The sequence below is a fragment of the Coptis chinensis genome, chromosome 7 (genome assembly GCF_015680905.1).
Source record: "Coptis chinensis isolate HL-2020 chromosome 7, ASM1568090v1, whole genome shotgun sequence".
NCBI lineage: Eukaryota > Viridiplantae > Streptophyta > Magnoliopsida > Ranunculales > Ranunculaceae > Coptis > Coptis chinensis.
In genome coordinates, this window is record NC_141462.1 from 15,394,209 (window position 1) to 15,407,240 (window position 13,032).

General features: G+C 35.9%; 1 pseudogene; it reads right to left on the reverse strand.

Moving 5' to 3' along the window:
* Positions 1-5,862: 5,862 nt before the first annotated feature.
* On the reverse strand, positions 5,863-10,045 carry LOC147486209 (kinesin-like protein KIN-7O; annotated as a pseudogene).
* Positions 10,046-13,032: the final 2,987 nt, after the last annotated feature.

Below are 13,032 nucleotides of genomic sequence, written 5' to 3' on the forward strand. Positions count from 1 at the left end.
ATATACATCACTTTAAAAGTGATGTCCCATTTATCAAAATAATTAAAAAAAAATAATAAAAATAATAAAAATAAAATAAAATTGCCAATATCATCCAAATATAATACCATTTTCCTAGTCATTTATCATCAAATAAAGATGAAACGTATCTTAAAATCACATTCATCACACAAATATCATCTCCAGTTACAAATATTACACTAAATACAAAAAATTGTAACGAGCCAACATATACCAACAAAATCTAATCTGCAGTACCGAACTGAGCCAAAGAGAACACAATCACCCAACCAAGAACCTATCACAGCCTGACTTGATGCAATCAATTTAATCCAAGAACCTATCACAGCCTAACAAACCACTCTGTTTTCTTTTTTCTACAGTACGAAACATTGTACTAGAAAATCAATGCAGACTTGTACTCATGGAAGAATAGTTTGACAATGTCTGGATCTTCATGAGAAGCAAGATAGGCTATACAAGGAACAAAACCAGGCAGTCAGATAATGTACTTGATAGCATAACAAGTTTTCCTGCATCCATCTTACACCAACAAAACCCTTGGAGAGTCACCAAGAGAAATATTCTTCAAAGCACGTCTGGAGATATTAGCATGGTCAAAGATGTAAGGCTCAATACTCCTATTATTTTCAACCTAGAACATGTGATGCGTTAAATGAAGCGAGGAAGACCAAATGAATAGAGAATAAGAACAATAAAAGCAAATACTATTTTGATTTAACATATATTTATATTTGAAGATGTCATACTGTGCTAAGAAATTCAGCTTTCATTTCCGAAGCAAGAAGTTTCGATGAAAGAGTCGACAAAGATGAACAACATCGGGATTTGCAACCTCCATCATATCCATGATCTCCCCATCTCCAGGAAGAGTAAGCACCTTTGCGATGAATTCCTAAAAATTATCAAGTAGTAGTTAGAACTAATGAGTAACAGTCCCCGCATTGTAACTTATTCCGGCTTGTAAGGCCCGACAAAGATGTACCTTGTTTTGATGAGAAATCAATATGGATCTACCTATTTTAGCAGTAACCTTCTATGCAAGAGAGGGCGAACCAGTGCTGTCGCGTCGAACAGTCCTGCAGGTCCAACTTGGTTAAGTTTTCTTGAGAGGAGAGTGAAGAGCGCCAAAGCTGACAAAGAAGTAACCAAAGATGTAGAAAGTGCCTTAACAGTGAAAGTGACTTCGTTAGGACTCTAAATATACTAACACAACTTCACACAATAGGCTCTCAATGCCCCCATCAAGTAAAAATGTATCATACCGGTCCTCGCGTCGCCAAGGCGTAACACGGACACAAAAAGCCAATCCAAGAAGGCATTGAGGAGAGATAGCACCCATCTTGTCGATCGAAAAGGTCTGTTTCCCATCTCCTAAAGCATAAAACACCATGACTAACAACTCTCGGATGATGTAGAATGGGGAGCCAATATCATCTGTTTTATACACAAAAAGTTTCATGATGTAGAAATTTTTAGTGGATTTAGTTCATTCATCTGTTTGGCAAGAATCAACTTGAAACAATCCAGTTTATGAAGAATAAACTACCCATAGAAACAGATATACGGTGCCTCAGTCATTGGTATGCAACTATACAACTGTTAGAATTCTAAGAGGAAGGCCCAGTCTGCCCCGAGGGAGATGTTCCACAATGCTAGTAAATATATATGGGTTTGACAAAAACTCTATTAAATCTCAAGTAATCATTACAGCTTTGACTTTATCCAAGCTGGAGTCAGATAGAAGACTTTTGAGTCCATGTAAAAATTCTGGGTTCAAAACCGATTGATTTGTTTTTCTTTGAAAGTCGGTGACTAAGTTAAGCATAAGCTTCGCCAAAGACTTGTCCCGCCTCCCAACTATATAACACATATATACCCATCACAATGTGCTTTGCTTTAACATATTATGTATTTTCCCGACAATATCAAGAAAAGGGTAATAGACAAGACATACCGATTAAATTCATCCGAATCATGCGCTAAGTAGAAAAAGCGTGTCACTTTGAGTGAGATCGAATCAAGACAAATAGGTGCATGTAGTCCCTTAAGATAGATGGAATTGGTCTCTCAAATATATTTGGAAATATGAACTCGTCTTTTCTTCTACTTTGCATCATAAAAAGAAAAGTTTGATTAATGAAAAAAATTAAAAACTCTTATTTGGTCTACTTAAAAATCAGCATTGGGGACATGGGGCTAGGTTAAATAGAAGGAAGATCAAAGATTTTGAGAAGGGCTTACCCTCCATCTAGATGTTCCTTGAAAATTTGGTCAAATGCCGACAAAGTTCCAAGATAGTATATAAATGAGCCACGCAAGGTAAAGTTGTAGCAAATTTGGTTATGAACTTGAACTCTCATAGATATAGCTAGATCTAAGAACTCAAAACTCTATTATACAGATAGCTAGATCAGTGAACGCAAAAGTCACTACAAGACAAACATGAGATAACATTGTTCATACCCCTGCATCAAGAGCAATAGGCCTGCTAAGGTGGTCTATCTCAGATTCAAGTTCATCAATGGTTTTGTTAATCAAGGATGTGATATTTGGTATCGTGCCTAATAATAACGCCTCCAAGTCTTTGCAAAACATAAAAGTACAAAAATGAGTTTCCATATTCATGATACCATCCAAGTGTACATATCCTTTCTACGCAGAACCATATAATCGATAAAGGGAAACCTTCCGACCTGAGTGAGTGACAAATGTTTCATCTATGCTTTCCAGCTTTCCAGCAACTAACGCAAACAAGTAGCAAGGTTTCTTGAATGGGTCCTCCCAGAGAACATAATGTCTACCACCCTTCAACAGAATGAGACGACAATTAAAGTGAAAAAACTAACATGAAGATGATTTAGTTCCAGTTCCAGTCCATATTCTAGAAGATGTTAAAAATACCTCAAGTTCTCCTTGTTCAATTAGGTTCCCATTTGATAAACAGAACTGGATACAGAGAATACAAACTTCTCCATCTCATTGCCACATTGAGTATGACTAAATTTTGGGAGGCTTAAAACTCTTCTAACTGGTAAGTCCTTAAATGTATTCAAATAGATTCCGTAAGTCTAGGCGCCTTTGTTCTCATTCAAGTAAAAGCAACCAACCTATTTCCTCTACCACAACATCAAGACATGTTGTATTCAAGAATAGTCGAATCGACAGATTCGCAAAAAAGGAACCATGCTACCCGCTTATGGAAGAAAAGGTACCATCGATACTATGGCTATGCAGATCAATGATTAGGCTTGAACAAGAAAATCATTAATTAAGCTTTTATTTCATGTCAAGTATCATTCAAACAATTGAGCTCAACATTCACAAGAATGAAACAATTTCATGTATCAGCCAACATAAAATGAGTTGTGTGTCTTTGATTCATGGTGTAGACGGTCTATTAAAGAAGATGCCTCCAAGATAATAAACCCATATGTAACTCTTTAAGTAGTCAACTCTATATCTATATACTATACCCGACGTAACTTTTATTTAACATTTTCTGAAGTTAATAAAGCAACAACTAAATTTTTATGATGAACAGATATGGAAGTTAATGGTGTTGAACCTTTTTCTCTTTTTCCTATGCCTATTGTTTGTTTTCGTTGTTTCATTTTCTTTTTCTTTTCCTTTTAAATTGGGTTTGCCTACTGTTCTTGTAGGTGAAGATATTTGTCCACCTTTCCAAACTGGATCGTTCCTATCTGCGCAAGCTATAGCTACAAACTTAAATGTGTATACACATAAACTAAAGGGGACAATATCGAACAAATATTAAGTTGCAGGAGCAGATTTAGAACGAGGATAAAAATAAATGTAAAGAGCTCACTTACCATGTCAACCACAGCTTGACTACAAAGAAGGGCAACTATAGCTTTTATATTTTACTTCTGGTTGCAAAGATTTGTTCAAAGTTCTGCGAATGATTGCCTCCCATTTAGGAATTGGCTTGTTATCTTCAGCTCCAAGTACATTCCCAGCATTTAAAGGAACCACCTCTTGGAAACAAAAAAAAAAAAAAAAAAAAGTACTAAATAATGACAATTTCAGCTTCCAATCGAATTATCAACAAATCGGTAAGCAAATAAAAAGATTAACAAGGAATAGCATACGGAGTGAAAAAAAATGCTGACATACCTTCAGCTTCAAAATCTTGAAAAACAGCAATTCTGTACTAATAAAAACTTTGCTTCATGAAAGTGGAAAGTATATCACTATGGGTGAAATAGGCTTGTCAAGTTTGGCTGAATCAAACAATTTTAAGGTTTTCACGTAAACCAAGATAGTCATGTAGTAAACAAGATATACTTCACTGACAGATATACTTCCAACCAGGATAGTCATGAAAATCCTAAGTTCTGCGTGAGTCATTCAATAGGTGGGACACTTCGTTCGCCCACCCGAAGGGTGGGGAAGTGCCCCAGCGTAGTGAGAGAAGGGCGGAACTAATTAAACTAAGATTCTCTCTTTTTCTCTCGAACTTTCTTCTTCGACACCGTTAGTAATAATATAACTCAACTGTTTTGAATAATGAAGAGTGCTCTTTAGAGTTTTATGATCGGGACGTTTTGGATTGATGCGAGAATGTGACAATTGGAGGCCGACAAAAGCAGACATAACCACAGCAAGTGAAGGTAAACTATTGATGACGACCATACTCAAAACGGAATAAAATCTGGAAGAACATAGCATGATCCTAGTATTTTTCCTAGATGAATTGGATCAACCGAAGTGGTAAGAGGTAGGAACCAAGAAATTGGCACAATAAAAGGTCATGCAAAGGAATAGGACCTTTTACCTGTTGTGTCGAAAGTGATGTGCAGCAAAGAAAAAAAGAAGATTTCTCACCTCAATTAACACTATAACATATTATCTTCATAGAAACGGGAATCCACTTTTTCGGGCTTACTTCAAACGGATGTATGCTAGGTCCGAGAAATTAGAACTGCCTACAGGATTCACAACACAAGGAAGACTCACCTGAGAATGTACATGTCTGCAGGTTCTTCCAAACAAAGCCAGCCATCAATCTCAAGATTCTCACCCGGAGGTCGTCCAACAACATTCCACATACCTATCATTACCTTATCAACATTCCAGAATATCAGACATTATCAGTAAAAGTCCAAAGAGAACAGATTATACTGGTCAGGCACCACAAACTCTTGTGCATTTTTAAGAAGTAAAGTTTAATTTCTTCATTTTTTTGTAGGAAAAAAATCACCTGCCTAAGGCATAGCCCCACCTGTAACCAACTGGAACTTGTTAACCTACTTTCAATCACATTGAACTCATCAATACCAAGAACTTGTAAAAGAACCTCACTGTTAGAGGTAGTTCCCACACATGATTATGTTGGAACTCGGAACAGAGTTAGTAGGTTCACTAAGTACTTCATAGAGTCTGTATATGAGCTTGAAGACAATTGAGTGTGTTTATCATGCTTATTTATATTATCAGTATTAATACTTGCAATTAAAACACTCACAATATTTCATGGGAACCACAAAAGCTTACTGATACCCAAACTAATCATAATATTTTCAAAACAAACTTTGTGTTGAAGATTACATAATATAGGATTAGTGAACATACATTAAAAATATTTCCTCATAGTATACCTAACTGCACACTTAAAAAAGTTACCTTTCCACGAGTATCATGTGACATAACATTTGGACACCATGTTTCCCTCCTCTAACCCTACAACAAGAAAAAGGAACGGAGTTGGGGAAAATAATGAAGGTAAATAACTAAATAAGAATGAGACACGACAATGCAAATCAAAGGAAGAAGAAAAGGAAAGAAAATGAAAGGTATTGCTATCAGTCGCCATTCTCATTAAAACCCAGAAACCTTTTTATGTGTAAAGCGATTTTCATCTACACTTGAGTTCAACACCATTGAGCTTAAATTTTCAATTTTCTTGGCCTGCTCTTGTAACCTTCTCTCTCTAAAGGCTTGAGCTTTCTTTTCCTCCTGCAACTCCAAAGTTATTCGCTCTCGCTCCAGTTCACTCTACATTCAAAATATAGGAAGGAACTTCTAAGAGTTAACCAACATAATTCTTGGAAACAAAAAAATATAGTGGACCAGAACATAATAGAACCTATAACAATGTGTTCCACAAGTTGAGAATCTCCTCTCCAAAATGCTCTGCACGAATTTAAAGTTCACATATAAGCAAATGTTTAGAACTACTACAAAAGAAAGTGAAATGTACCAGAAAAGACAAACCTACAGTCTTGCTCGAAGCTCTTCAATCTCTTTCTTTTGACGCTTCAGCAAAGCTGCATCTGTCAAAATCTGCAAAAGAAAAGAATGATAAGAGTTGTTACCAAAATCACTATAAAATCTCACCACACCAACTCAAGCGCCATGCACATGTTCTATCTCTATTATATTTTGAGAGCAAAATTCATAAGAATAAGAGTTGGAGACTTTAAGAGGTCCCAAAGAAAAGAAGAAAATGCAAACAATGAAAGATAAAGTGTAGAAAGACCTCATTCACACGCGTACGCTTTGTAACACGTAGTATTTCTACTTGCAAATTGAAGACTACTTTTTGTTTCATCAGCATGAATCTGCAATCACATGGAAAATAGTATAAGCATAGAGTTGCCCAAATATATTTATCTTACATTATGCAGGGAAACTAGTAAGAACCATAGTAAATTTAGAGAAGACTACCTGTGCAAGGGTTATATTACATATGATTGCAGTGTTTGCATTTCCACCAAGGGAAGGTTGCAAAATCTTGGCGTCGACTTTGTCATCCGCGATATGGGACATGTCCCCTACATCAGATGGTAAAGAATGTAAGGAAATAGAAGATAAATCCCAATAAATCTATGTGTTAGAATAACTTAATAAAACCTACCCTTGGCTCTTAACACCTTCACTTAGCTTCTTTATCACAGTCCCAAGTGTCATCAGGCTTTTATTTATATGAGATCCCTCTTTCAAAGCGCACTCTTCAAAGACTAGTCTTAGCAAAGCACGCTCTGAACCAGCTAGGTCAACTAAATTCTACAAACAAGATTTATTAGGACTAACAGAATATTGAAAACATGAATAAGTATGTTAAGATGTCCCACATGGGATATGTTAAGCCTTGCATAAAAAAAATATAAGTTCCTAGGCTTCTCCACTTATCACCAACTGGTTTTAAGTTGGATGCCCATCTTTAATAAAGTACATGGACTGGTTCAGAAATTTATTCCGAACGAAATTTAAGAGGATCGTTTTAGTAGATATGTACCACAACCGAAACACGAACAACATCGCAGGAGGCCCCAACATTGTCATCTTCTGTTTTAACCCGGCTCTCAATAATCTGTAGTTTTACCAAATTGGAGAATATAAACAAAATAAGAAGTAATTAAGTTTGAGAAATTTGGTAAATGTAGTGTGTACAGTACCAACAAAGATATCGTAAATCACGCCATACCATTCAAAAAATTGTGTGAGACCTACTACTATAAACATTCATATTAGTCTCGCCAATGTGTCAATGAGCTGCAAAGAGGAATATAGCATCAATAAGTACAACTGTACTACCAATTTGACTACCAAAAAAAACACACAAAAAACAAATGAGGAAGAGAAAGCGGGGAAGAACAATACATTCTCCAAACTCCATCAAATCAAGAACACGTTGCGGGGTGGCAACAATCTCTTCCTTCAATCCAAAGAACAAATATCCCCCTCTTCTAAGAATATAATCAATCACCAATGTTAACTATTATTCAAAGATATATGTAATACCAGATTCATTTACTAAATTAGGAGATAGGTACCTCGAGGTTTTAATGAATCTGTAATTTTCGATGTTCAGGAGCTAACAAGTCGTTGATCTCCTCATTGTAAATTTCCATATAGGATATCTTGTGAGAAGAAATTCCCGATCCAACCTGAAATTAAATAAACATCAAGATTACACTAAATGTTAGTGGTGACACTACGAGAAAAACTTATAAGCAAACTTGAACAACCTCTCCCCTATCAAAACTTCAAAGGTGAAGAAAAGTCCCACCCTTGAGACAATTTCAACATACTTGCCACAAAATTCGCCACTAAGAGAAGAACATAGTAATGGACGAATTATTCATGTGAGGATTCACTAATCCTTCACTCAGTTGTAAATTTTCCATTTACTCGTCCATTCAAAAGCTAAGAAACCAAAGCTTAGCCTTTTGAGATACCAAAAAACGTACCAAAAGTATTATACTCCACATAGAGGAAAAGAAGATGGTGATGCTACGTCATTTTAATAAGTTATTTTAGCATCTTACAAAGTGAATGAGAGAATGTCTTAATCACGTATGTGATAGTACTTGCCAATAGGCTATGTGGGAAAAAAATACGAGAAAATTCATATCATCCCGGGTTCCAAAGTTTCAAGTGCATGATCTATTATATAATCAATATCTGAAAAATGATTCACATAGGTAATATATATATACAAAAAGATAGAGAAACTTTTTTCAGGCTCATATTTGTAATATTGCTACCTCTTGTATAATATCAAACAAATCCCGAATGGCAAGTCGAATAACCCCCGGTTCAACGGTGACCCACGATCGTATGTGTTTTCCCAATCGTTGGTTTGCCCATAAGAAAAAAAAACGATTGCCTATGAGAAAGCAAGCATGTGATAGCAACCATGAGTAAGCAGTGTCTTCATATTGGTGATAGAAAAGCAACAATGAGAAAATACAATCAATTTGAAACATTCCACTTTTGTCCCTCGTGATCAACTTGCATACCCTAGGTCTTCATGTTTCTTGGTGATATAAAAAGTATCTAAGGTGGTCGGGTTACACAAATCAATGCAATTACATCACCAAGACAACAAGTATTACAAATTTAGTCTATAGTCTCCTACCAAAAGATAAAAGATAGAGAGGGAAACGGGGCACATTGCATAACATTGATAAAGCGGATGATGCAAGGACTAAGGTTTTAAGAATAGTAGGAAACACCGATAATATACATGACTTAATTACTCAGATCATTCGGGATGATCACGGACATTGTTCCAGTGCCATGGTGTTCCATCTTGCATTGTCCAACCTCCTTGGGAACCTTCTTTGCCATGTCAACCAAACTATTTATCCGAACCTTAAAGCCTCCGTACTCTCTCTGAAAAAACGAAATGATGCAATCAAACACTTAATTTGAACTTGAATGGTTTCATAACCATCAGTAAAACATAGTTTAAGTAGATAACACTAAGATAAGATCGGACAACACATCCAACTAATTTGTCTAAGGCCAACAACATAATTTCTTCTAACAGGGTGCGTGTGTGTGCTGTGTCTGGGAACTGAAAGCAGACATACTAGACAAAAATAAACCAAATATGGACAAAAGATTAAAACCTTCATTGCACGTCGTTCTCTCACAAACTTTGGATGGACTTTGTCTTTTAGATAGTCAATCTTTCGAGAAAAGTACCACTCGAGGGGCTCGAGGTTCTATATTGAACTTTTGCAGAATGTAACCCACTTCCTTGCAAATTCAGACGCGTCTCGAGAAAAGAGCTTCAAAAGTAAGCATAGCAAGCACCTATGGTACAATAACATCATTCGAAGTAGCACAGAATCCACATTTGTGTAAATGTACATATATATAGTCAGAATGCGACAAGATAAACATTTCAGGTTCATGAAAATCCATGTTCATACTTTTCGAAAGCCTCGACTCCCAAGCAAAGTTTTTTATGCGCCCCGACAACTTCAGCTCCTATTGAGCACAAATACAAATGAACAATCAAATAATGCAAAACCGTAATTATCAAACTAATTCCTAAAAATTATCAAGTAGTAGTTGGAACTAATGAGTAACAGATTTGGTTATGACATAAAAGTAAATACAAAAGAGGTGAAGTAAATACCGTTACGTGATAGAGATCATCGCTTCACTCCCAAACTTTGATATATTTTAAAAGTGAAAATTTTAATTGCAATACCCTATACTCTTCCCTTTCCCATCCTCCTTTATCCGGACTTGGGACCGGCATTGTAAAGCTAGCGACAACTTTACAAAGGCGGAGTTAAAAAGTGTTGGCCTGCAAGAAGCAATAGAGAACAATCAGTATGGATATATGAATAATGATCAGTTCTAAAACCTGCAAACGGATCAATAACAAAGCTAAGAATAATAAAGAAAACAGATACATATAGCACCAAGTAGAAGAATCTAAACCATTCACCATTCATTGAGTCCAATTCCAACTAACACAACTGCCCAAACACGCATAATTAAAAGGTCTTCAAAATTTAAGTGTTTTCAAACAACAAAAGACTAGCTCTTAAAATTGAGTGCACATCACAACTTAATTATGGAATTGGTTGGCCAAGCCACAAAACTAGAGACAGCATCTTCTATCGTCTTCAAAGCGTTATTCCCCCTAACAAGCAGCGCATCCTTTTGAATTGCAACTTCAACAGAAACCTTTGAATAACCCGGGCCTAAAGGCTTAGTATGCACTGTAGCTGCTGGATCATCAGTATACCACAATCCTTCTGCCACAACATCTTCAGGAACAAGTCTAAACAACTTGCACTTCACAACTTTGGATTTAGTACCCTGTATGAAAACAAAAAGATATACATACATGACTCTAGAAATTCACATGTTAAATGAAATAGCATTTAGCAAGGATAACATACGGAAATCAGATTTTGATTGCTTTGGGCAGATGGACTTTGATGGTCACGTTGAGCCTGATGAGTAGGTCTTTGCATAGATACAACTTTGGATTTAGCCCCACCCTTTACGAAAACATGAAGGGAAAAAAAAAAAAAAAAAAGACATGAAATTTTCAAATTTAATGAAATAGGATTTAACATGGAAAACTTACTGAATTTTGATTGCTTGGGGCAGATGGACTTTGGTGGTCATGTCGACCCTCAAGAGATCTTTCAAGAGACACATCTTTTCGATTTAGTCCGTCCCCCATGCGAATATAAGGAAACAATAATATAAATGTAAATCTAGGAATTTGAAATTAAAAAAAAAAAAAAAATAGAATCCAACATTGTATACATACGAGAATTCAGATTGTGATTGCTTTGGGAAGATGGACTTTGAGGGTTCATTGCCACCTCTAGAGAAGGTTGAGCAGGGCGAATGGTTTGGCTGAAAATAATTTTGATTTTAGTAAATCAAAACAAAAGTATATATGGAATCCCCAAACAAATTTGAATACCTCTTCACTATTCAATAGTTTGGCAACAAGTTTCTTGACAGAAGACATTTCTTCCAATACAGCATCATATTTCTCCTGCAATTCACTCATTCTCCCATTGCATTGTTGGATACCATACAAAGTAGATGGAGTAACTCCATATCCCACTCCACACACACGCCCATTAGGATCAGGACCTAAAACTTGTGAGAGGGCATCTCCTCTTCCACATTCTATATCACAGTCTATTTCATTCAACTTATCCTATAACAGCAACAACAACAACAACAACAAGAATAAAAAATATAACTAGAGTCGCATGAAAATCGAATAAGCATGCCTTTTATCTTAGAAAATATTTTATGAATAGTGAAGGACATACTATTTTCTCTTTAGCAAACTTATTTACTGGTTCTCCGTTTTTCCTCTTGTGGCCTGCAACCCATACAGTACCTCTTGTAACAGGCTTACCAACCTTACCCTTTTTACGTCTCTACAGAACAAGGAAATAAAACATTTCACATATATATTAAGTACTCTTAAGGGGGAAAATCTTCACAAGTCAAAAATAGATCATTCAATTACCAACTCATCTTCCAATCTTGCATAACCTTTCTTTACTACAAGTATGGGGCATCTTGTGGTGTTGAACGCCTTCTTCCCATTTTCCCTTAGTTTCTACAAAAAATAATATATGAGTCTTGATATGCAAAATGGATTTTATAACCAATATAATGTATGATGAATACCTTGTATCCTTCGCGTGAACAATTTGCAACAAATGCTTTCCAATCAGGTAACTTTACATCAGTTGGACAATGCGCAATTCTAGCTTGGTCAATATCATATGCATCATAAATTCCTGATCTCAATTTTGTTTTGAACCCACACCAGAGCTTCCCAATAGACTTAAAAGTCTGTTTTCTAGCACGTTCTGGTGCTACAAAATGTTGCTGTAAAAAGATGCATAAACAAATATTACTATATTTCTTTAATAATATATAACTTGCCATGTAAATAAAGAAATTTACCTTTATAACAGTCCACATTTTGTCCTTAATCTCAGGTGTTACTTTATGCCAAGTAGGATAGCCAATTGGAGCGTGATCCCTTGCTACTTTGCCCAAGTAACTGCTGTATAAGTTCGAATTAGGACCTATAGGTAGACCTTTTTCATTAAAGTCAAGCACAAGTTTTTTTGAGCTTTTTGGATCCAATTGATTCAGTTTTGTCGGCCCCCTGGTGTTGGCTGGTTGAGGATCATTCGAACCTTCTGATGCATTACCTTCTCCTTCGTAGTCATGTTCACAGTGGTTTTCCAACCATTCGTCATCTTCCATTTCCAGGTCATGATTTCCATTTTGTTGCTCGCTTGGTAGCTTTTCCATATCCTGATTTTTATTTGGTTGATCCCTTGGCAACCTTTCCACTTGAACTTTCTTACCATAAACTTTATTTTGACTTTTGGAACCTTGTACATGAAAAAATAAATTGGTATAATATACTCACAACCACACCTTAATGACACAATCACAACCAAAGCATAATTATTTTTCTAAGTGGAAATTAACGATATACACAAACTTGAATGTGCACACCCACTTTTCTTAGATGCTTCTACAAGTGCTCTTTTAAACTTTTGAACCTTAGCTCTTGCCGCTTTTTGGTACTAGAAAATCCAAACAAACAGAAGAAAAAAAATTAAAATACTACAAATACAAAGACGAATAAAAAATGGAGAGAGAATCAAAATATCTTACCGGGGTTAGTTCTCTAGTCTTTTCCTTTGTCATTCTTCACATGCATTGAAAAGATTA